We start from the raw sequence: 15,797 nt of genomic DNA, 5'->3' as shown, positions 1-15,797 counted from the left end.
ATCTAGTTTTATCACATACAAAATATTCTGCTTATCTCTCAACCACTTCAGGGTTATTTGCATATAATTGCAGCTCCCTGTGGCAGATAGTGTCAACCATCCGGCCCTCAGGTCTCATTTGTCTGAGCGGAGCCATTAGCACAGACACACAGCAGTGACTCTCCTGAGAGCCACTCAGGACCATATGGCGGATGACACCGGGCCCGTGTCGTTTATCTGGACCTGTGCAGGAGCGCTGGTTACACTGGCCTTGTTGTCATCTGAAGCCTTGATAAGAACTCTTTAATATCCTCCTCCGGTAACGGAGATCAGAAGGACTGCGCTGAAGGAGAGAGAGCGGCTGGGGAATAGTGGTGGTGGGGAAGTGGGAAGGAGAGGGTTGCCAAGGCAACTGGTTACTCAGCGACAAGCTCACCATAGAAATACACTCATGTTACATCAGTCTTATTACTCCATCGCTCCCCTCCCCCATCGCATCAGACTGAGAGCTGTTTTAGTGAGCAAAAATCAAATGGGTGATTAAAGCCAACCTCACGTCTTTATACAGAAGCCTGCAGCCTCATCACACACTCTCCACTTTGAATAAACCATGGCCAGCATTATCTTGAAGGATCCAGCTTCTTTATCTTTTTTCCCAAGCTTTGAATCCACAGGGAAAAATTGGCATCTGAGATGGAGAAATTCTAAGCGGCCCTCGCTCAACAGTTGTTTTGAAGGAGCTGCATTTGTGGCATTCTTCTCTTTAAAGAACCTGTGAGGACTGCTTTGCTTGCAAGGCTTGAATAGTATTTAGGTTACCATGGAAACTTCGGGAGCAAAACTGAAATAAAGGGAGTGGAGCACAGCGGCCCTTTCCTGGGTGACAGGGGAGTGATACTCTCTTTGTAGAGGAGAGGAATGTGAAAGGCAGCCTCATCTGTATTCTGGCACATGAACCAACCCAAAGATATCCTATGCATAATTGCAGTCGCCCAAGGCTACTTTAGCGGTAGAGGGATTCTCTGCTTTCCCTCTGCTCCGTTTAAAACTTCAACACTTCACTTTCTCCAATAGAGCTCTTCCTGGACAATTAGCAGATAGAGTAACAGGCCTGCATATAAACCTGAGACTTGTCACAGAGTGAAAAACAACTTGTCCAGACATGCAGGATACAGGCCGCTGAGTGGAATAATGAAGTGTCTCAGTCCCTCCCTGGAGTCTCCCCCGCTTAGCCGACAAAACATAGTTACAGTGCTGAACTTTGCTGAATGGTGCCTGTGCAGCTAATTGGAACATTATCGTGGACTCTGGCTGGATTCAAGTCACCTGTGTCTGAGCCCTATAGAAACCCAGAGTCCTATAGGAGCGATCTGATTGGACGAGGAGCTGCATCTCTTGAATTTCACTGTTGGCACACACACACAGCACTCGAGTGTCAAAACATCTTGCCATGCCAAGAAACCCAGCTTGTTGATGTAATTAACATTAGTGTGACAATAATAAAACATTGTTAACTGTGCAGATGGCAAATTGCTGACTTTGTTTTGAAGATGAACTTCACTTCATTAGCATAAGAAAGCATATTTCAGATGGCTTTTAGCAGCCAGAGGCCTCAAATTGACTGATTGTCACTGGCCTTGTTTCAGTATTTTTGTTTACTTGATTTTATTCTAATGTTTTATTAATTTAAAGGTTATATAAATAAGATTTTGAACATTTATATAGCAGTAGTCTCACATAGCCAGACCTCACTCCACAGCACAGTGGTAGAGAAAGGTCTGGCTCCACACATACACATTCTGCAACAAGGAAAAAAAATGCCCTGCTGTTTTGCAACACTAAGTCCTGGATGCAGTGACGGTGCTGCTGCAAAATAGTGCTGATGAGGAACTTGTTGGAACATTTGCAATCAGGAGGTGACTTCTGTCATTAAAATGACTACATCCCTGCAAAAGAAAAGCTAACAGCTGTTAGCTTGTTAAAGTTCATACCATTAGTGTCCTAGGCGCTAATTTGCCGTTTTCAGCATGTAGGTTGTAGCTCGGAGGTTGTTCTTGTTTCCTGAGGACTTAGCGGATGCAGCAGTACCACGGCCAATGGTAGGAGTGTGCATCTGGTGCATCAGACTAATATAGCAGCAAACAACTATTTGATATGTAAAAATATAGTGGAGTTGTGTGTCCTGAGCCTGAGCAGAAGATGAATTCAGGCTTCTCTGTTCTTTATTTTGCTGGCCAGTTCGGCCACACATGCATATTAGTGCATGTTTATTTCGACCAACCCAGAGTTGGTGATAGTGGGAAATGGAAAGACATTTTTTCTAATTTTTTTTGTCAGTGGACTGGTGAAAGAGAGTGACATACAAAACTTTGAGGGGCCTTGCCCCTATTCAGCTGAGCTTTTAGTTCCCTCCGTTCCTTACTGAGATCCTCATATGTGTCGTTGCTCGTTGTTCCAAGATCAAGATTTGTACATGAGGGTGATAGAGACTTTGCAATCAGAGCTCTGAGACTGTGGAACAACCTACCTGAGGAGATCAGGACAGCAAATTCTTCCCCATCTTTTAAATCACAAAACCCACTTTTTTTTAAAATGTCCTTTTATTGATTCTGTAGTTTTACTATCTTTGTGTTGACAATGTGTTTAGTTTTTATCTTTTAGATCATGCAGCTGTGTTCTGAGTGTGCTATATACATATATAGTTTATTGTGATTGTATTATGACGACTATTTCCGTTTAAACAAGAACGATCTTACTCCTTGACAAAGAGGTCTTTCTTTCTGGGCATCCTTCCCATAATGTTGTCAGACACTTTAAATAACAAGCCCGTCAGTGACAAAAACAGCACTTTTTGTGTTTGAGTGCATTTGTCTCCAAGGATTATGTTGCTGCCCATTTCATGGCTGCCTGCTGAGGCACAGCAAGAATATTTTCAGATCTAACTCTGTGAATCAAGGGTTTATTCCAACCAAACCATAACTGGTGGTTGTTGGAACAGTTAAAAGACTAACAAAGACGGTTTTGGTTAGTTTGGTTAGTTAGTTTTTTCAGTTTTAGGTATCAAATAGGCGTTGAGGTCATTGAGAGGCCCGCACTAACTCCTAACAGACACACTGTCTTTCTTCTAGACAGTAGATGCAGCTGTCTGCTCCGTTCAGAGATTCAACACAAACACATCTCTGACCTTAGCTGCCATATCAACAATTCAATGTGCCTGATGTGCAGGCACACTATAAATAATCCTCCATACTTATTCAGTGTGCCTGAGGAGGCACACTATATATAATCCTCTGTACTTTTTCTCCTTAATATTTTTCTTCCACCGGATTTTCAGCACGTAACTAGTTCCGCATCGTTGGGAGCATGTGCATGAAAAGCACATCAAAATGTGTGGAAAATTCAGGACAAGTGTGCCATGAGTTTTGTTTCCACGAAAATCGCAACAAATTGCAAAAAAATTTCCCATTCAAAGTGAATGGGATTTTGAATTTGGGAACTCACAGTTTTTGTTTTGGGAGATTTTCAGTCTGTTTCAGACTTTATAATGGGTGTGTATTGCGTGAGAGCTAGAGTGGGTGATGTCATCACTAGAGTGGAGAGGAGCTGTAAAATCATCTAGATATTTTCTCTTAAACTCACGTCCACGGCCTCAGTTTTCACTCTACATAGACAAATTATACATCAGATTGTAGGAAAAGTCGTGCCGGTCGCAGAGGTGTGACTGCCGAAGCAAACAGACAAAATGGTTTTGGTTGGCTGAGGTCTAAAATGACAACAAGTCCAACCAACTGCTCCATTCACTCCCATGTTAAGCAATAGCCAAAACTTCTGGAAGAAAGCAGATGATTCCAGTTTTTTCCATCGTGATGGTGGTCACATTTTTCATACCACAGAAATAAAAGTTGCACCATGGCGTTCGGCAACCTGTCCTCTCACTCATCGTATGTGGTTTTTATCTGTAGCGATTACAGTGTTTCATTAAACAGCTGGAGTTGGAGAGGTATTTCTTTGGAGTATTTAACACTGACTGTGCTGTTGCTCACAGGTGATTGGTCGATTTCACCAACCTGAGTTCTTAGCAGTTAAATCCTCATACAGAGACAATTACACCTGAAGCAGCTCAAGGTTAGACATTATTAACAGTTTAAAAAGACTGTCTGTCTGCCTGTCTCTGTTGCTCTGTCTGCTTCTGTCTGTCTTGTCTTTCTGTGTCCAATTTTGATATTTTAGACTGTGGTCTATTTCAGCTGTTCATAAATTCAAACCTTGATCTGCTTCAGGTTAAATTCTTTCATTCTTTCTTTCTTTTGGTCCTTTCAGTATTCAGATTTCTCTGTGCTGTAACATACAGGCGAGGCAATTTCACCAACCGCAGACTGGTCCTGTCTTCTGATTGGTGGATTGACCTAAAGCTGTTTTATGGCTGTTCAAACCTCACACAGAGAGAATTACACCTGAAGTGTCCAATTTTGACATTTTAGAAACCTTATATACACACACACACACACACACACACACACACACACACACACACAAAAGCTGTTCTTTCTATCTGTAAGAGGACTTTTACTGACACTAACACAGAGACACACACACTCGCGTACATACACACATGCACACACAGACACACACAACCTCAGTGATACATCTACTGCTATTAATACTGCTGGCATTATGGTGGGGATACTAGTCGGCAGTGAGCGTCAGGCACACTCAAAATTTCATGTGAAATTTTCAAGTTATTGTTAACATCTTGTTGTTTGCATGTGTTTGTTGTTGTTGTTGTTGTTATTGTTGTTGTAGGCCACGTCTCTCCCTGCTGTGGTCATCTCTAATGTGTGTCAGCTGCCCAGTGGCTGGGCCTCCATCCTGTGGTACAACATGCTGACCACTGAGCCCAAGGTGAGCTACAAATATCACATCATCTATAGAAGATGTATGAAATGCTATCAGTCTGATTCATCTTTAGCTTCTTTATGGTGCATTTGAGTGTAAGGAGGTAGAGGGAAAGTCTGCAATCATAACTGTACAAAAGGTTTACAGAAAGTGCAATTCTGTGTATTTATATAACTAAAATTAAGGTTGTTGCAAATGTTTCTATGTGTCACTTGTTTATGTAAAAATCGTTGGATAAATAAGTGATTTTTTTTTGTATCAATCTCAAATATCTTGGTTGACTTCAGAAATCCAGTAGCAGTCGGGTGTGTTAAGATTTCTTTTCTCTTGTCATCTTCAGAATCTGAAGTTCTTCCTCACCCCTCCTCCAGTGAAGTGGTCTCAGCTGTCGGAGGTTCTCAGCTGGCAGTTCTACTTCGTCACCAAGCGAGGCCTGAACCAGGAGCAGCTCAACATGCTGGCCGAGAAACTGCTGGGCACGATCAAACGCAAAAAACAAAAATGTAACAAGAAGCAAAATAAACCCCTCTGATAGCTGCGGATGTTTTTAAGGCCTGTTTAATGTAAACCTGAATGTTTCTCTGCAGGAGCCAAAGCCCAGAGGAACCCAGAGGGACTCATTCCCTGGACCAATTTCTGCAAGGTGAGACTCAGTCAGCCAGGTTATGAAAATGTCAAAATCAGAAATGGGTTTATTGCCAGGTAGGTTTTCACTTACAAGGAATTTGCTGTGGCATGTTAGTGCATACTAACATAATACTAGAAATATAAATAAAGATTATGGCAAAATGTATTTCTTTTACTTTTTTCAGAAGTGGTATCTGTACACTTAATTCATTTTTGCTCAACTAAACATCTGTGTCTTTTGTCCTGCAGAAAAGTGCCAATGAGAAATCTTTTCCCTTCTGGCTGGAATGGATGGAATCCAGGATGTGATTAAAAGACGAGGAACAATGGCTGAGCAGCGTTTTTGTGTTTTGTGATTTTCAGAGTGAGTGGTGACCATTTCCGAGATGTCCAGAGTGGATTTGTGAATGTCTTTGTCGTCTGTGTGCAGCTCCATCATGGGCTTCATCAGCAAGGAGAGGGAGAAGACTCTGCTGAGAGACAAGTGTCCCGGGACCTTCCTGCTCAGGTTCAGTGAGAGCAGCAGAGACAGAGCATCACCTTCACCTGGATCCAACACCACGTCCACGGAGAGCACACCATCAGTCACTCATGTCAGATTATAATAAGGATTACTCATTTTGATTTGTCAAACTCAACACATTTGGAAAAGTAAAATATTGTGAAATGAATGGTACTTCCTGTTTTTTTATTTTTGACATTTCTTTCAGTAGAACATCCAAAAGCAGAGCCAAGTTTTGAATTTTTCCACTGTTTGAGCTTGAGTTTGTAATATCTGTCATTTTGGAACCCAGACAAGCCGGTCTTCCAGTCTGTGGAGCCGAACACGAAGAAGGAGCTGACCGCCGTCTCCCTGCCCGACATCATCCGCACCTACAAGGTGATGGCCGCCGAAAACATCCCCAAGAACCGGCTCCGCTTCCTCTACCCCGACATCCCAAAAGACAAGGCCTTCAGGAAGTACTACCCCAAACCCTCAGAGAGTAAGTCACACACCTGCACACATTACTCAAGTACAATACTTGACTACTTGTATTTTTCTGATTCTTCTTCTCCACCATGTTTCAGAGACAAAAATCATGTCTTTCTTTTTACTTCATTACATTTATTCACAATCTGCTGTAAATCAGCTGCTGCACATGAACTTACTGAAGTATTTTCAAAGACACTGTCTTTGTAATTCAAATGCAGCAAACTGACCCTTCACTAAGCCTCACCTCCAACAGCAACTGTCCAATCATAGCTTAGCAACCGTAACTAGACAAAACATGAAACACAACTTTAACCTGTTGCTCTGCGCTGAATAATTCTCCACATCTGTTGCACTTCATTTTTACTGAATGTAGTTGCTTTTCCTCTTCAAACATCATCATGTGCTGCTTTTTGCATGATAGCATTTAATGGCTAATGTGTGTATTTTCCCAAGTTTTTGTGTGGAAGTGAGTAACAAAGACAAGTATTGAGTGAGACGGCTGACTAACAGGCTGCAGTGTCAGTGCTGACTTTCCCGCTCCCAGTTAGAGTTCTGGTTAAACTGGTCTCAATCCAAATCAACGCCAATCATCATGACGACGCTCCACCTGTTCACTGGTCACATTAGAAAGTTCTCTTCCTTCATCACTCTTATCTTGTCACACATGAATTTAAAAAAAACTTGTTTCCATTGTTCACTTAGACACAGAAACATGAAGACAGGGTCCAGACTGAAACCAGTGGTGGAAAGAGAACTGAAAATTTGTACTCAAATACAAGAACTGTTACATTACAAAAATATTACTCAATTACAGGTGAAAGTACTGGTGATAGAAATGCATTTCTGCCATCACCTCCTCCAATTAAGGTTTCAAATTTTTTCCTTAACCGATAGTTAAAAATGCCAACAATCGATTAATCAATAATAATTCATAAGATGCTTTATTTTGGTAATTTCTTTGTCATTTTAAGTTTAAGTTTCTTTATTTAACAAAAGGCTCCACCAGACAAAATGAGGTGCAGTGCCATTTCTGACTGATTGATTAAATATCCATGAATACATTTGTAATTGTTTAAATTCTCAATGGAGATTAATCGATTAATCTATTAATCATGCTCCTGCAGTGTTTAGTTTTTTATCCATATGTCCTGGTTTTCAGCTGCATGTGGTGCTCATAAAGGTCTGCCTACAGTTCTCAGCACAATATTCTAGACTTAATTTCTCTGTAGTTCGTAAATAAAGATAGTCACAAATTCATTTAATAACCTGTTGTCCTTTTTCTTCTTCTCTTCCCAAATGAGTGCAGTGTTTGAGAACCAAAACTGAGGACGATGAGTTTCTTCACTGCACACTGTACTTTCTTTCAGAGCTTTTGTTTCTATATAGGATCATGTAAGATGCTCTGGAAACTCTCAGATTCTGGGGTCAGGGTCCTTTTAATTTTGGACACAGGTCAGAACAGTAACAATGGAGAGACTAAAGCCCCATTCGGAGTGGAGGGAGATGAAATGACAGGATTTAGTCTGTGGTAAGTACAGATATTGAGCAGGACAAATCCAAATCTGAAGCTGTTACATGTTGATATCATTCAGTGTGACGTCTCTGATGTCGATCACAATCAAATAATTAAATCTGCTTAGAAATCATCAATGAAAGATGCTTCACAAGTTGTCTGCGAGTCATCAGATTTCAAAGCTTTTGTCAGTATCAAAATAATCTAGTTATAGTTGTCTGTACAGAGAGCTGCTAATAGCCTGAAACTTTTCTCAGAAAGAAAGTTTTTCCCTAGATTTTGTTGGTGCAGAAGAGTCTGTCAGGGTTCTTACACAGTCTGGAACACTGTGGGATTTGATTTGAGGAACTTCAGGCTCTGAATAACTACAGACAAAAGAAAAGAGGATGGAAAAAATATTTGTTTCCAGACTATTGCCCCTTTTCTTTTTTTTCTTTTTTTGAATAGAAAATTCAGAATTTTTAAAAAAAAATTAATGAATAATAGTAATAACACTTGGCACTTGTATGTAGGCTTAAAATGTCTGAAAATACTTTTGAATTTTTTGGCATTGACCAGTCATGTAAACTGTTGTCAGATGCCCTAAATCATGTTTGAATGATTCTCAGTTACAAAACTTGTGATCAGTCAGGAACAGTCAAAGCACAAGAAGCCTCATTTTACTCTGGTGTCGAGTCGTCCGCAGCAGAACGTGCCACAGACCAACAAATTCTGGCTTTAACAGCCAAACTTTTTCACCAGGGTGTGTGATCTTTCTCTTCAAAATCAAAGAAAACCAAACCTTTATGGCTGCGTTCATCAGTGTTTCCATGGAAACAGTCAATGAACAACTTTTTCAACTAACAGAATATAATGTCATTGATTTAATATATAAGGTTAGGTAGGTTTGGTAAGTGTGAGAAGAAATTTCTGCCCTCATCTATCCACAGAAGTCACATCCGTTTATGTCTTGATGTTTTTTTCTGCCATGTTGAAATTTTTTCCAAATCTATTTTTTTGATACACTAAAAGAAAAAAAGATCAAGTTTAAAAAAAGGGTTGACAGAAAAACAGTCTCCCCAGCTCTCCTGAAGAAATGAGTTATTCAAGTATGAATAGGGCTTAAATCGATTATAGACGTGACCTTTCACTTTATTTGTGTACATCTATTACTCTTTATGAAATGTGGACTTTAAACTCGCCTTCATGTCCAACTGTAAACCAGTGAAACTTCAGAATGTGATTCTGTGTGTCGTAATGCAGCAATTCTTACTGTAGGAAACAGTATCAAAGTATGATTTCATGTTTGTGAGGAAAATCTGTGAATCTCTCCATCACATAGAATGTGTGTGTGGAGGTTTCCTGTAGCAGCCTGAGTATTTGATTTCAAAATCTATCAACTGTGGTTTTGATTTTCACACGTGATGTTACAATGGGACGGCTAAAGCAATCATTTATTTTTGGAAGAAGCTGATGATTATATGTGAAATAATAATCAGCAAGACAAAAAGATGATTGAATGAATGATTGAAACTTTATTTATTCTGGAGAAACTGAATTCACCTTTCAGGACCTGGACTTTTGGGGTCTGCCAGCTTCCTTTGATATTCTCCAACTCTGTCATTTCTACCTTTATCTGTTATCTCTACCTGTCCAGTTCTACTTTGTGCAGATAAAGTCCAAAGTGTCCAGACAATTGTGGAAAAGTAGTTCCACAATTACAAAGTAACAATGAGTAACTTACAAAGTAAGTGAGTAACAACAAACATTAAATATTCAATATTAATACCAACAGTCTAATATATTTTTCGTGAGAATTTATTCTTTAAAGATTCATATACATATATATATATATCTGAAATATGTCTAATTTAGGAAATGTTTTGTTTTGCTTTAAACTTGCTGTGTCAGAAAACAGCTTCGTTCCAGACAAGAATTCACAACTTTAAACAACAAGATTATTATTATTATTTTTTTTGTGAGCAAACTTTTTATTAGTTCATGTTGACAGAGCAAACAGAAAATAAATGTACATATATGGATACACTTTTTAAATAAGTAAACTTAAATAACTTAATATTATGTTATGCATGTACACAAAAGTAGTGAGCCTGCAGATAAAATACAAACATGCATATCCATGTATACTTTAACATAATATTGTATGCACATAGATACAGATGAACACCTGCACCCACAATTCAATCCATGAGAAACATGGAAAATAATATGGATTTTGATCAGGTTTGATCCTCAGGTTATTTTTGAGGCCTCTGTACAACAGCAAAACTGAAAGGGTCTCAGAAAGAGGCTTGGCGTATCTGTGATTCATTGGTTGATCTATCAAGCCAGATAGATCACTACTTTCAAGTCTCAGGACCCTGGTTCATTCTTTGGCTTACTGTTGAATCCTGGTGCAACAGGAAAGAGTGAAAAGCTCTAATAAAGAGATTTCATGTATCTCTGATTTGCTGGCTCAAGAAGTTACATCACTGCTTTCAAGTTCTGAGGAACAAGGTTCAATCCTTGACTTCATTTTGAGACCTGCATCCAACAAAGAGTGAAAAGCTCTAATAAAGATGATTTCATGTCTCTGATTCATTGACTTAGGAAGTCTGCTTTTAAGTTTTGAGGAACCAGGTTCAATCCTTGTTTTTTTAGGCCTGTGTTCAATGGAAGGAGTGAAAAGCTCTAAGAAACAGAGGTCAACTACCTGTTCAGAATCACAGTGGACTGCCTTAGGTTTCATTCGTATGAGGCTCAGTGAAAAGCATTCAGACAGGACATCTTGGTGCAAAGCAGACTTGTTGACATGCTGGGTTGATTCATGACAAACCAAAGTGGTGCTACTGGTGGGGACTCTGCAGACTTCTGCTGATGTGGAATTGACATGACTGTGGTAGACTTGGTAGACTGGGTAGGAGTACATGCTCATTTATGAACATCAGCCATATCAAGTATACTCAGTCTACCACCACCGTTACAGAAGTCAAATATCTCTCCAAGTCCCACAGTCAACTGTCAGAAACATCATTTTAGCTCACAGAACAGAGGAGTTTCTGCTCTACTGCTGCCTTGATCACTTATTTCAATTATACAGAGGTGGACATCTGTACTCAAGTACAAGTACTGTTACACTGCTAAAATATTACTCAATTACAAGTAAAAGTACTGGTGTTACATATATATTTAAGTACAGTAAAAGTACAAAGTATTTGTGACAAAAACTACTCTGAGTGTTAGTTATTTCTAAACACTGATGTCAGTCACCTCTAGAAAGGGTTACAAATTCTGTACATTTTCCTTAAATCATAGTTGAAAATGATTATTAATCAATAATTTATATTACACAGAACATTTTCCTTTCTGTTTTTTTGTCATTTTTTTCCCCTCATTTTAGGTCTTAGTTTAATTTTCCTTATTCAATAAATGGCTCCACCAGACAAAACATCAAATGAGGTGAAGTTACTGCCATGACTATTCAACCCATCAATACATTTTTTATTGGTTAAATTCTTAACAGTAATTAATTGATTAATAATTAATCATTAACATCTTTACTCCAAATGTGTGCTGCTGCAGTGTTTTGTTTTGTTTTTCACTTGTATGTCATGTTTTTATTGGCTTGTTTGTGATCAGATCACATGATTGGCTACTAAAATTCAGATGAAAGGTTTGGTTATTAACTCAAATCATACTCAGTACTCACTGAGATTTTAAAAGTAACTAAGTAGATTACATTTTGTAATGCATACTTAAGTGCGAGTAAAAGTACAGACTTGAAAATCTACTCATAAAAGTACAAGTATGCCAAAAATTACTTAATTACAGTAATTAGAGTATTTGTAATTAGTTACTTCCCCCCCTGCATTTATATCAGACTCAGTGACACAGCAGACAGACTTTTGTGTCCAAGTGCAAAATGTCCTTTTAAAATAATTGAATCAATTCATGGCAGATATCACTGTATACTGTGGAGGCTGTTTAGTTAAAAAAAAAATCAGAACATTCAAATAATATATTTTATGTTTTAACATCTCAAACCCCCCAAAATGTCAGGTGGTGAAACCGTAAGAGAAAACTATTACAAATGATATTTTAATGATAGTTAGTTAAAATAAAATACTGATGATGACATGATTTTATGTTTGAAACCTTTCAAAACAAAAAATTACATAAAGCTGTTGAGATTACTGAAAAAATGTTATCCAACAATGTGTATGTTCTGAAATGTCGGGGTGTCATAACTGTAACAGTCGTACTTTAATAGTGAGGAAAAGAGGTTCAAACAGGAAACAGGAGACTGCTGCTCCAAATACTTACTTTCAACTGGTAGGTAGTAGAGCTGCACAATGAATCACAATCACAATAAAATCACAAAATGGACAAGTGCAAAATCCAAATTGCAGAACCAGAACCAAATCACAATTTTTTGAAAAAGTAAAAATGTGTGAGATAACAGTCTTATAATGAGGTAGTGTAGAGCTGCAGAGATGATCTGAGCTAAAAATCTTCTCCAGGTCAAAGAAAACACGTTTGTTTGGTTCACACCTCAATAAATATCACATCATCACAGTTTTCAGTGAACATGAAAATTGTGATGCAAAACTCATCATTTCCACTAATCACATCACATATTGCAAATTCAGTTAAAATAATTGTATTGTGACTTTTGTGCCACATCATGCAGCTCTTGTAGGCGACTGAAACACTTGTGATGTCAGGTGGTACAGCTGTTGTCAAATGTTATTTTATCATAAATGCATGAACTTCCTAGTAAACTTACTTCATTAGAGATTGTCGACAAAAAAAACAACAACTTTTTTGTGTTTGAAATAAAAATGCAATAATTCATATTTCCTGTCATCACTGTCAGGTGGTACAACTGATCACAGTCAGGTTGTGAGACCAGGTCAAATATTTCATATAGAACTTAAACCAATACATAACAGGTTGAAGTGAACAAATTATTGATAACTATAATGTTAATAGCTATTTTACTGATACATTCATTGACATGTTTGTATAATTATTTGGGGTATTTAAATGTAAAATCGGATACTAAAAACCTGATCAATAGAATAGACAAATACTTGATGCCTGCAATATATTTTAAAACGGACAGGAAGTTAAAGATCTCACCGTGTAAAGTCTATAATATCATTAAGAGATTTAGAGAATTCAGAGAAATCGCTGCACGTAAGAGGTGACATTCAATGTCTGTGACCTTTGACCCCTCAGTCAGTATTGCTTTAAAACCTGCATTTGACTGAAAAAAAAATGATGATGATGTGGTATTTGTTTGGGTCTGTACCAAACAAACTTTCTTTTCATGTGGAGAAGCAGATTTGAAAATACATTTCATTGCTGACTCTGTTCACAGCAGTACATTGCTTAGCTTTCAGGCTGGTGACCAACTCTTCTTCTCAGAACTGGGGGCCGTTGTACCGCTGTATTTACACTTATATGTATAATCAGAATTAACAGTAGAAAGTGGACTAACCTGAAGACTCCTCCATAGTTTCCCACAGACAGTGTGAAGACCAGAGCAGTCCACCTGGAACCATCTACAATCAAACACAAAATAAATTCACAGTTGTACACTTTTAAACCAACCTCAGTATTTACGATAAAAACTGGATATTCGTACTCATCAATTATCTTTCATTCAAATGTGTTCCAGTTTTTTTAATCTTTCAGAAGAGACCTCCTTAGCTAAGTCTGTTTTTTAAATATTTTTGCATATATTTTTTCATAAGAAAAACATAAAACTAATATTTTTAATCTGAAGTAATCTAAGTATCTTAAAAATCTGTGCTTAAAAAATAAGAAGTAAAGTAAAAAATACAAAATAGATATATTTACATACTATACAGTCACATGCGAGACTATAAAGAATATACTACTACTAATAATAATAATAATAATAATAATAATAATAATAATAATAATAATAATAATAATAATGAGAAGAAGGACAATAATTTTCTGATGAATTATGAATGGCCAAAATTCAATAACTTTTTATGACTCTTTAAAGTTTGACTTCCTTTTTTAAATTATTTGTGGAACCATGATAAATTTTGCAGCCCATGATGGGAAATTTCTAATATTGTTTATTATCCTGACACTGAAATTACAGCTGATAAACAGATAAAACAATACTGAATTGACCGATTGTGTCAGGGCATATTAACTCTTAGGCAAAATCTTCTATAAAAGCCAAAATATGTTTGTCAAGTTTTTTTGATAAACTTTACAAGACAAAATATACAGGGTGTCCATAAAGTCTCTTTACAGTTTAACAAATTTATTACAAATGAACACACAAATCTGTGGAAATTATTACAAAATTAAAAGTAGATATTGAAGGTTTTTTTGTCTCATTTAATACACCTCTATATGGGCATTAGTTGCACAAAGCACATCAAGATGGTACTCAATTCTCCTGTATCTTGGTTCAATACACGATATCTTTAACATAACCCCATAGAAAGAAGTCCAGGGGAGTGATATCTGGTGAGTGTTTTACTCTTTCCTTTGGAAACAGGTCTCAAAATCAAACCAAGGATTAAACCTGGGTCCTCAAAGTCCAAACATTGATCTAACTTCTGAAGGCAATGAATCAGAGAATCCTACAAAAGAAGCTCCACCCCACCAACCCCAAATATAGACAGCCAATAGTTTTTATAACTTTCATTAAATGTTTGATCTGTGAATAAATATCTGAAGTGCTTGCAACACTCAGTAACCAACAGCCATGAGCCGAAGCAGCATAACCATACATGAAGAAGAAACAGAACGACACCAAACACGTTACATTCAGAATACTTGAGTTGCAGCTGCAAACAGAGACCACTTCATATGTAGGACAGCTGAGTGAGCGGAGCTGCAGGTCACAATCACTTCATGTGAAAGCAAAGTCCTGCTGATTCCATCTTGCAATCATTGCATTTCTATTGCTAATTCTCTATTCAGATATTGTAGTTTTTAGGTGCAGTTTTGTGCTTCTTTTTAATCACTTCTAAATAAAGACTTTGAAATAATTAACTGATCCTGACCTTTAGAATAAAAGTGTTTCCCACTGCAAAGACTGTTTTGGTTTAATTTGTCTACATTTGAGAATTCTGCCTCCACCCCTTATTCCAGACACAGAGACCCAGTCAAGCCCTGGAGATACTAGAAAGTGGCACAGCAAAGTTCTTGTAGTGTCAGAAGTTTGTTGATATAGTGAGCACTCTTTGGGCTTGTTGAAAAGGATAAAGGAGTGTAACTGCTGAACTAACCACTACCATGAACATGCTGATGCCATTCAGTCACAACAGCTACACAAGCTAGCTAGATTACTAACCGGCTAGCTTAGTCAATCACAGGGCAATGTTTTCTCAAGATTTTTTGTTACATCTGCACCTGTCTCATGACTCTGTTGTGAAGACGTTTAATCATGAGCAAATCTTGCAACAGAGCTAACAAGCTACAGTAGCTTCTTCAGCTTCCTGTTCCTTAAAAGGTGAAAGCTTTCAAGACTGTAAGATATCAGGCAATGGCACAAATGTGTGCGACAAGGTTCACCATATTTGAACTTCACATGAAAGATATGCATGGAATGAAACTGTAAATGATGACAAGAATTTCATTCTTAGCTTCTTCCAAATCTGGTATGCAGGGACAGGCACATAAAAGGGTCGGTTGACTCCAGACATCCAACGCTCTTTAAATGTTCCTTTTAATGTATTGTACACAGTCTGCTGCAGTATCCATTCTAAAGGTCCAGAACTGTTAGCAAATGATCATGCAGCTGTATTAGTGTGTTACATACGTCCCACTAGA

The 15,797-nt window shown here is 37.9% G+C and overlaps 1 pseudogene; it reads left to right on the top strand.

The window, feature by feature from the left end:
* The first annotated feature begins 3,888 nt into the window (after positions 1-3,888).
* LOC146313867 (signal transducer and activator of transcription 1-alpha/beta-like) overlaps positions 3,889-15,797 on the top strand; it is a 33,515-nt pseudogene continuing 21,606 nt past the window's right edge.

This window comes from Lutjanus erythropterus, chromosome 15, assembly GCF_056507025.1.
Source record: "Lutjanus erythropterus isolate fLutEry1 chromosome 15, fLutEry1.hap2, whole genome shotgun sequence".
Taxonomy (NCBI): Eukaryota; Metazoa; Chordata; class Actinopteri; order Lutjaniformes; family Lutjanidae; genus Lutjanus; species Lutjanus erythropterus.
Note: the sequence above shows the minus strand (reverse complement) of the source record. Positions and strands in the feature narration are given on the sequence as shown.